Source organism: Erinaceus europaeus, chromosome 2 (genome assembly GCF_950295315.1).
Source record: "Erinaceus europaeus chromosome 2, mEriEur2.1, whole genome shotgun sequence".
In the NCBI taxonomy this organism is placed as follows: domain Eukaryota; kingdom Metazoa; phylum Chordata; class Mammalia; order Eulipotyphla; family Erinaceidae; genus Erinaceus; species Erinaceus europaeus.
The window spans coordinates 141543244-141553077 of record NC_080163.1 but is presented as its reverse complement, the minus strand read 5'-3'; the positions used below and the strand labels follow the sequence as shown (position 1 = coordinate 141553077).

At 42.5% G+C, this 9834-nt stretch overlaps 1 protein-coding gene across 1 annotated transcript in view; it reads right to left on the bottom strand.

Annotated features, from left to right (window-relative positions):
• Positions 1 to 9834, bottom strand: part of CMTM4 (CKLF like MARVEL transmembrane domain containing 4) — a 533141-nt gene that overhangs the window by 343346 nt on the left and 179961 nt on the right. The window lies entirely within an intron of this gene.

Sequence of the window (9834 nt, the reverse complement as noted above, 5' to 3'; positions counted from 1 at the left end):
AGAGACTCACCAAGTGCAACTCTGAGTCTCCATTGCTACTACCCTCAGAATCTGGAGCAGCGACAGGAAGGGACACCAGGGGACAGAGATCTAACCAGGAAGCTCAGAAGACCTATACCTCAGTGGCATAGCTGAGGGGCTGTGAAAGTCTCTTTGCATAACCACTGGATTATCTCTGCCACACCCTGCTTTATCTCTTGGTCAGGAGTCAGTTGTTCTTCTTCTAGCATTTGCCCTTCTTCCGTAGCCAGTCAACAGCATCAGGTTGAGCCTGATGTAAAGTTTCGAGACCTCCTTTGAATCTGGAGAGGTGGCAGTCGTTGACTATGTGGGTCACAGTCTGTCTGTAGCCGCAGGGGCAGTTCGGGTTGTCTCTGGCTCCCCAGTGGTGGAACATAGCGGCGCACCGGCCATGGCCTGTTCGATAGCGATTGAGGAGGGCCCAATCATAACGTGCTAGGTCAAAGCCGGGTTGACGCTTGCAGGGGTCTGCGAAGAGGTGTTTGTTCTTTACCTCAGCTGACTGCCAACTCTGTTTCCAAGACTCTGGAACAGAGAAGTTCAGTGTAGGCGTAGGGGACCAGATTGGGTGACGAGACATCAAGCGTTGGACAGGGTGGGCGAAGATATCCGTGTATATTGGCAGGTCCGGTCGAGCGTAGACGTGGGAAATGAACTTAGATGATGCCGCATCCCAACGAATATCTGGCGGGGCGATGTTGCTAAGAACTGGCAGCCATGGAACCAGGGTGGAACGGATGGTTCCAGAAATTATCCTCATGGAGGAATATAATTTCGAATCGACCAAGTGGACATGGGGGCTACGGAACCATACTGGGGCACAGTATTCTGCAGTGGAATAGCATAATGCCAGAGATGATGATCGTAGTGTGGAAGCGCTCACACCCCATGAGGAGCTGGCCAGTCTTGCAATGATGTTATTCCTCGCGCCCACCTTTGCTGCAGTTTTTATGAGATGTTTGTGAAATGACAGAGTGCGATCGAGAGTAACGCCAAGATAGACTGGCTGGGCTTCATGCCGGATTCTCGCATCGCCAAGCTGCACATTAAGCTCACGTGAGGCCAAGGCATGGTGTAGATGGAAAACAGATGATACCATTTTAGCAGTGCTAGGAATTAGTGATTCGGAGTCAGTGATTAAGCTAAGAAGCCTATTGATAGTTTAAAAGCCCTCAGGCTCCCATAGCCTACAGGGAAGAAAAAAAAAAGAGGCTTTTACACCACTGAGCTCCAACTCAGGGATTGAAAAAACTGTTAACTTCCACCACAGTAAACCCTTTAATTAAATTACTTAGACACAAGTCAATCCAGGCAATAGTGATCAATAATTTGAAAAGTACTGATAAAGGGAACTCATAACATAATATATAAAATGGTTAAAACAACAAGAAAAAATATTGGAGACTCGAACCAGGACAAGAGTCCAGCTAAAAGTCCTCCAGAGGGTGAAGCACAAAACAACAAGTTCAACATCCAGACATTAGCTAAGGAAATAATAACAGGAGTGAGTAAAGAATTTGAAAAAGTTGTAATCAGAAATGCAGGAAAAACAAATAATAATATGGAAGAAAATTCTAATTATCTCATGGTTATTAGAGAGCTGAAAGCTGAAATCGCTGAGCTAAGAAGGCAACTAGCTGAACAAGCTAAAACAGTATCAGAGCAGGGCAACAAAATAGATGAACTCCAGAAAGCAGTAGATGGCAGAGAGAATAGAATCTATGAGGCTGAAGACAGAATTAGCAAGATTGAGGATGAATTAGAGACAACTAAAAAAGAAGTAAGCGATCTCAAAAAGAGATTAAGAGATGCTGAAAACAACAACAGAGTCCTATGGGATGACTTCAAAAGAAACAATATACGCATTATTGGCTTACCAGAGGAAGAAAGAGGAGAGGAAGAAAGCATTCTCCAGGCCATAATAGCTGAAAATTTCTCTAGTCTAGACAACATCAAAGACATAAAGATTCAAGAAGCCCAGAGGGTCCCAAACAGAATTAACCCAGATCTAAAGACACCAAGACATGTCATACTTAGAATGGAAAGGAATAAGGATAAAGAAAGGACCCTCAAGGCTGCAAGAGAAAAACAAAGAGTCACCTACAAAGGAAAACCCATAAGATGAGCAGCAGACTTCTCCATACAAACACTACAGGCCAGAAGAGAATGGCAAGATATCTATCGAGTGCTCAATGAGAAAGGCTTTCAGCCAAGAATACTATATCCTGCTAGACTGTCATTCAGACTAGATGGAAGCATCAAAACCTTCTCAGACAAGCAACAGTTGAAGGAAGCAACCATCACCAAGCCTGCCCTGAAAGAAGTACTGAAAGGTCTCCTATAAACAACCAGACCACCACAAATAGGACATATATCAAAACACTCTAAAACTCTACAAGAATGGCGTTAAAATATCTTCAATCTTTGATATCAATAAATGTCAATGGCCTGAATTCACCTATTAAAAGACACAGAGTAGGAAGATGGATCAGAAAACACAACCCAACAATATGTTGTCTACAGGAAACTCACCTAACTCAACAAGACAAACACAGACTTAAAGTGAAAGGATGGAAAACTATCATACAAGCCAATGGCCCACAAAAAAGGGCAGGAACAGCTATTCTCATATCTGACATGATAGACTATAAAATAGATAAGATTAAAAAAGATAGAAATGGACACTACTTAATGCTCAGAGGATCAGTCAATCAAGAGGACTTAACAATTATTAACATCTGTGCACCCAATGAGAAGCCATCTAAATACATCAAACTTCTACTGAAAGAGCTACAGCAATATATTAACAGTAACACAATCATAGTAGGGGACTTCAACACCCCACTCTCTCAACTTGACAGATCATCCAGGAAGAAAATCAGTAAAGACATAAGGGAGCTAAATGAAAAGACAGATAAACTAGAACTATTGGACATTTTCAGAGTCATTCATCCCAAGAAATTGGAATACACATTTTACTCAAATCCACATGGGTCATTCTCAAGGATAGACCATATGTTAGGCCACAAAGACAGCATCAGCCAATTCAAGAGCACTGAAATCATCCCAAACATCTTCTCAGGCCACAGTGGAATTAAACTAACACTTAACAATCAACAAAAGATTAGTAATAGTCCCAAAATATGGAAGCTCAACAGTACAATTCTTAACAACTTCTGGGTCAAAGAGGAAATCAAGGAAGAAATCAAAATGTTTCAAGAGTTCAAGGAAAATGAAGACACAAGCTATCAAAATATTTGGGACACAGCTAAAGCAGTCCTTAGAGTGAAGTTCATAGCTATACAAGCACACATTAGGAAACAAGAAAAAGCACAAATAAACAGCCTGATTGCACATCTTAAAGACCTAGAAGAAGAACAACAAAGGAATCCTAAAGCAACCAGAAGGACAGAAATCACTAAAGTTAGGGCAGAAATAAATAACATTAAGAATAGGAAAACCATACAAAAGAACAGTGAAAGTAAATGTTGGTTCTTTGAAAGAGTAAACAAAATCAACAAACCTTTAGCCAGACTCACAAAACAAAAAAGAGAGAAGACCCAAATATCGGATAGTAAATGAAAGAGGAGATATCACAACAGACACTGCAGAAATTCAACATATCATGCGAGGCTTCTATGAACAACTATATGCCACCAAGCTAGAGAACCTGGAAGAAATGGACAATTTCCTAGATACCTACCAACTTCCAAAACTAAGTAAAGAGGAAGTGGACAACATGAACAGGCCCATCACAGCTAATGAAATTGAAACAGTTATCAAAAATCTCCCCAAAAATAAAAGTCCTGGACCAGATGGTTTTACAAATGAATTCTACAAAACCTTCAAAGAAGAACTAATACCTCTACTTTTAAAAGTCTTCCAGAAGATTGAAGACACTGGAATACTCCCTGCCAGCTTCTATGAAGCCAACATCACCCTGATACCAAAAGTAGACAGGGACACAACCAAAAAAGAAAACTACAGACCAATATCTCTGATGAACATAGATACAAAAATATTGAACAAAATTCTAGCCAACCGGATACAGCAGTATATCAAAAAGATTGTGCATCATGACCAAGTGGGGTTTATCCCAGGCATGCAAGGTTGGTTTAATATACGTAAATCAATCAATGTGATCCACCACATCAACAAAAGCAAGACCAAAAACCACATGGTCATATCAATAGATGCAGAGAAAGCCTTTGACAAAATACAACATCCCTTTATGATCAAAACACTACAAAAAATGGGAATAGATGGAAAATTCCTGAAGATAGTAGAGTCTATATATAGCAAACCTACAGCCAACATCATACTCAATGGTGAAAAACTGGAAGCATTTCCCCTCAGATCAGGTACTAGACAGGGCTGCCCACTATCACCATTACTATTCAACATAGTGTTGGAAGTTCTTGCCATATCAATCAGGCAGGAGCAAGGAATTAAAGGCATACAGATTGGAAGAGAAGAAGTCAAACTCTCCTTATTTGCAGATGACATGATAGTATACATGGAAAAACCTAAGGAATCCAGCAAGAAGCTTTTGGAAATCATCAGGCAATACAGTAGGGTGTCAGGCTATAAAATTAACATTTAAAAGTCAGTGGCATTCCTCTATGCAAACACTAAGCTAGAAGAAATTGAAATCCAGAAATCAATTCCTTTTACTATAGCAACAAAAACAATAAAATATCTAGAAGTAAACCTAGCCAAAGAAGTGAAAGACTTGTATACTGAAAATTATGAGTCACTACTCAAAGAAATTGAAAAAGACACAAAGAAGTGGAAAGATATTCCATGTTCATGGGTTGGAAGAATTAACATCATCAAAATGAATATATTACCCAGAGCCATCTACAAATTTAATGCTATCCCCATCAAGATCCCAAGCACATTTTTTAGGAGAATAGAACAAATGCTACAAATGTTTATCTGGAACCAGAAAAGACCTAGAATTGCCAAAACAATCTTGAGAAAAAAGAACAGAACTGGAGGCATCACACTCCCAGATCTCAAACTGTATTATAGGGCCATTGTCATCAAAACTGCTGGAACATGAACAGACACACTGACCAGTGGAATAGAATTGAGAGCCCAGAAGTGAGCCCCCACACCTATGGACATCTAATCTTTGACAAAGGGGCCCAGAATATTACATGGGGAAAGCAGAGTCTCTTCAACAAATGGTGTTGGTAACAATGGGTTGAAACATGCAGAAGAATGAAACTGAATCACTGTATTTCACCAAATACAAAAGTAAATTCCAAGTGGATCAAGGACTTGGATGTTAGACCAGAAACTATCAGATACTTAGAGGAAAATATTGGCAGAACTTTTTTCCGCATAAATTTTAAAGACATTTTCAATGAAACGAATCCAATTACAAGGAAGACTAAGGCAAGTATAAACCTATGGGACTACATCAAATTAAAAAGCTTCTTCACAGCAAAAGAAACCACTACCCAAACCAAGAGACCCCTCCCAGAATGGGAGAAGATCTTTACATGCCATACATCAGATAAGAGTTTAATAACCAACATATATAAATAGCTTGCCAGACTCAACAACAAGACAACAAATAACTCCATCCAAAAATGGGGGGAGGACTTGGACAGAATATTCACCACAGGAGAGATCCAAAAGGCCGAGAAACACATGAAAAAGTGCTCCAAGTCTCTGATTATCAGAGAAATGCAAATAGAGACAACAATGTGAGAATGTCATACATCAGAAAAGGTAACAGCAGCAAATGCTGGAGAGGGTGTGGGGTCAAAGGAACCCTCCTGCACTGCTGGTGGGAATGTCAATTGGTCCAACCTCTGTGGAAAACAGTCTGGAGAACTCTCAGAAGGCTAGAAATGGACCTACCCTATGACCCTGCAATTCCTCTCCTGGGGATATATCCTAAGGAACCCAACACATCCATCCAAAAAGATCTGTGTACATATATGTTCTTGGCAGCACAATTTGTAATAGCCAAAACCTGGAAGCAACCCAGGTGTCCAACAACAGATGAGTGGCTGAGCAAGTCGTGGTATATATACACAATGGAATACTACTCAGCTGTAAAAAATGGTGACTTCACCGTTTTCAGCTGATCTTGGATGGACCTTGAAAAAATCATGTTGAGTGAAATAAGTCAGAAACAGAAGGCTGAATATGGGATGATCTCACTCTCAGGCCAAAGTTGAAAAACAAGATTAGAAAAGAAAACACAAGTAGAACCTGAAATGGAATTGGCGTATTGCACCCAAGTAAAAGACTCTGGGGTGGGTGGGTGGGTGGGGAGAATACAGGTCCATGAAAGATGATGAATGACATAGTGGGGGTTGTATTGTTAAATGGGAATCTGGGGAATGTTATGCATGTACAAACTATTGTATTTACTGTTGAATGTAAAACATTAATTCCCCAATAAAGAAATAAATTATTTAACAAAGCGCAAGGACTGGCGGAAGGATTAAAAAAAAAAAAGTTCAAACTTGGGGTCAGGTGTTAGCGCAGCAGTTAAGCACACATGGCGCAGAGTGAAAGGACCGGCTCAAGGATCCCGGTTCGAGCCCCCAGCTCCCCACCTGCAGGGGAGTCACTTCACAAGCGGTGAAGCAGGTCTGCAGGTGTCTTTCCTTTTTTTTTTTTTAATTGTTTATTTATAGAAAGGAAACACTGACTAAACCAGATAAGAGGGGTACAACGCTACACAATTCCCACCACCTGAACTCCATATCCCATCCCCTCCCCTGATAGCTTTCCTATTCCTTTTTCTTTCAATATTTATTTACTATTTATTCCCTTTTGTTGCCCTTGTTGAGCTTTCCTATTCTTTATCCCTCTGGGAGTGTGGACCCAAGATCATTGTGGGATGCAGAAGGTGGAAGGTCTGGCTTCTGTAATTGCTTCCCTGATGAACATGGGTGTTGACAGGTCGATCCATACCCCCAGCCTGCCTCTCTCTTTCCCTAGCGGGGAAGGGTTCTGGTAAAGCGGAGCTCCAGGAGGTGTCTGTCTTTCTCTCCCCCCTCTGTCTCCCCTCCTCTCTCGATTTCTCTCTTTCCCATCCACCAACAACAACATCAGTAACAATAATAATAACCACAATAATAAAGCAACAAGGGCAACAACAACAAAAAAAGGAAAAAATAGCCTCCAGGAGCAGAGGATTTGTGGTGCAGCCACTGAGCCCCAGCAATAACCCTGGGGGCAAAAAAAGAAGTTCAAACTTAAAAAGAATGGGGTCTGTAGATGACTCACCTGGTGAAGCACACACCTTGCTATATATGGGGTCTTGCTTTTGGTCCTGGTGCCACGTGGGACAAAGCAGGAAGAACTCCATGGATGGTGGAGCAGTGTGGTGGTCTCTGCCCTCTCTCTCACAGAAGTAAAGAATGAAAACTTGGGCTGGGAAGGCCACTTAACAGTATCATGCATGGGGCCCTGCTTTCCTTTCCCAACACCTCATAAAAACAAAATTAATGAAAGATAAAGAACAGAGAGGCTGGCAGGCAGCTCACCCGGTAGCACATATATGTTATCAAACACAATGATCCAGGTTCAAGCCCTGAGACACATGGAAGTGACTGAAGAAAGAGACTGCATGACTGGTAGAGTAGTATTTCAATATCTCTTTCTCTTCCTCTCCAGTTCTCATTATCTCTCACCCACTATCTAGAGAAAGGAAAAAAAATAAAAGAAAAACATTGGCCTAAGAGAGCAGTGGAGTCATATAGGCACTGAGCCCCAGCGATAACTCCTGGTGGCAAAAAAAAAAAAAAAATTAAGAGAGAAAAGTGAAACAAAAGGTGGGCAGGGAGAGAAAAACAGTAGTTTACATAATAAACTTTCATGCCTGATGCTTAGAGGTCCTGAGTTCAATCCACAGCACCACTATAAGCCATAGTTGAGTAGTGCTCTGATCAAAAAATAACATAGAAAATGTTACTGCTAACTTTGAACATGGAAGAGGAGGAAGGAATCATGAACTAAGGTCTGCATGTGGATCCCAGAAGCTGAAAAAAACAAAGAAATTGATGCCTCCCAGAACCTCTGAAAGAAACCAACCAGTAAGACAGCTTAAGACCTCTAGGTTCCAGAATTGTAATGGGCTTGTGTTAGGTCACTAACATTTCTAGTAATTTGTTTCAGTACAATAAGAAACCTAAATTTTTTGGCACTAATCCTTGTCCTTGCCCTCTCTTCTCTAGACTTTTCATTTGCACAATAGGGAAGAAGGGCCTCGTAATGGACAAGGGCCTTGGACTCAGATTAGGACATGGTCAAGCCTCTGACAGCTCTCTCCTCGCACTAGCCTGCACTGGCCCTGATTCAGGCCTGCAACCCAGAGGAGGCAGAGGAGCCCACATATGGCCAGATGTGACCCTAATAAGGTCACCTTACCTTTCTGTGGCTCAGGATCAGATAAGCTAGCATCAAAGATCAGCACCCCAATGTTCAACCTAAAATGACCCTCAGAGAGAATGGCCCTTAGAGGAAATTACTGCTCATGGGGAATTCATGTCCAGATGGGACTTCACTTCGGAGAACCTTCCCACAGGAATAGGAACCACCCAGACCACTGAGCTCAGAAAGTGCTGCAGTGGAGAGTCAGGTTGTAGTGCACCTGGTCGAGCACACAAGTTACCATGCACAAGGACACAGATTGGAGCCCCTGGTCCCCCACCTGCAGGGAGGGGGAAAGCTTTGCCAAGTGGTGAAGCAATGCTGCCAAGTGTCTCTCTGCCTCTCTTCCCCTCTACATCCCCCTTCCCTCTTTACTTCTGACTTTCTCTAACCAATAAATAAAGAGAATAAAAAAGAATTAATAAAAACAAAAAGAGCAGCAGTGGATGGGGGGCAGAGGATGGGTATAGTGAGCCTGATCTGTAGCAGTAACTGGCAGGGCAGAAGCCAGCAGACACTTGTAGCAAGTGAAGACCAAGAACAAAGTAAGTCTTCCCGGACTGTGTTACTACAGGGTCAACTGCCCCAAAACCCTTAACCCAGCCTCCACCCACTGCCCATCCCCCTAAGCAGAAGCTTGATCTCACTGGCCTCTGAAACCCCAAACTGACATGGAATGGGACACAAGCTGGCTGCTCAAAGACAGCATTCCCCCAAATATCAGACAGACCAGGGGCTAAAAGAGGCCCAGGTCTAAGGGGGCCGGGCGGTAGTGCAGCAGGTTAAGTGCACATGGGCAAAGTGCAAGGACCGGCGTAAGGGCCCTGGTTCAAGTCCCCGGATCCCCACCTGCAGGGAAGTCACTTCATAGGAGGTGAAGCAGGTCTACAGGTGTCTATCTTTCTCTCCCCTCTGTCTTCCCTTCCTCTCTCCATTTCTCTCTGTCCTATCCAACAACACGACAATAATATTAACAACAACAATAGACAACAAGGGCAACAAAAGGAAAAAAATGGTCTCCAGGAGCTGTGGATTCGTAATATAGGCACCAAGCCCCAGCAATAACCCTGGAGGCACAAAAAAAAAAAAAAAGAAGCCCAGGTCTGAGAAGCTGGGAACACACTGCACCTGTTGCCACCTCCTAGCCATCCATCCATACCCCAATCAACCTGCTGCACCCCCATAGGGTGGCCAGGTGGGGTGGGGGAGTTGAACCTGAAACCTTGTGCATGGTAAAGTGTTTGCTGTACTAGGTAAGCTATCTCCCATGCCCCGCCTCTTCTCCCCCCAAATAACACTAATTAAGGGTCCCACATAAGGGCTCCTTGTGGAGCATACTTTGAGAAATACTGACCCACACAGAAAGAGGAAGTCAAGAGTGGTTGAATAAGTAGTTAAGAGTAGTTAATG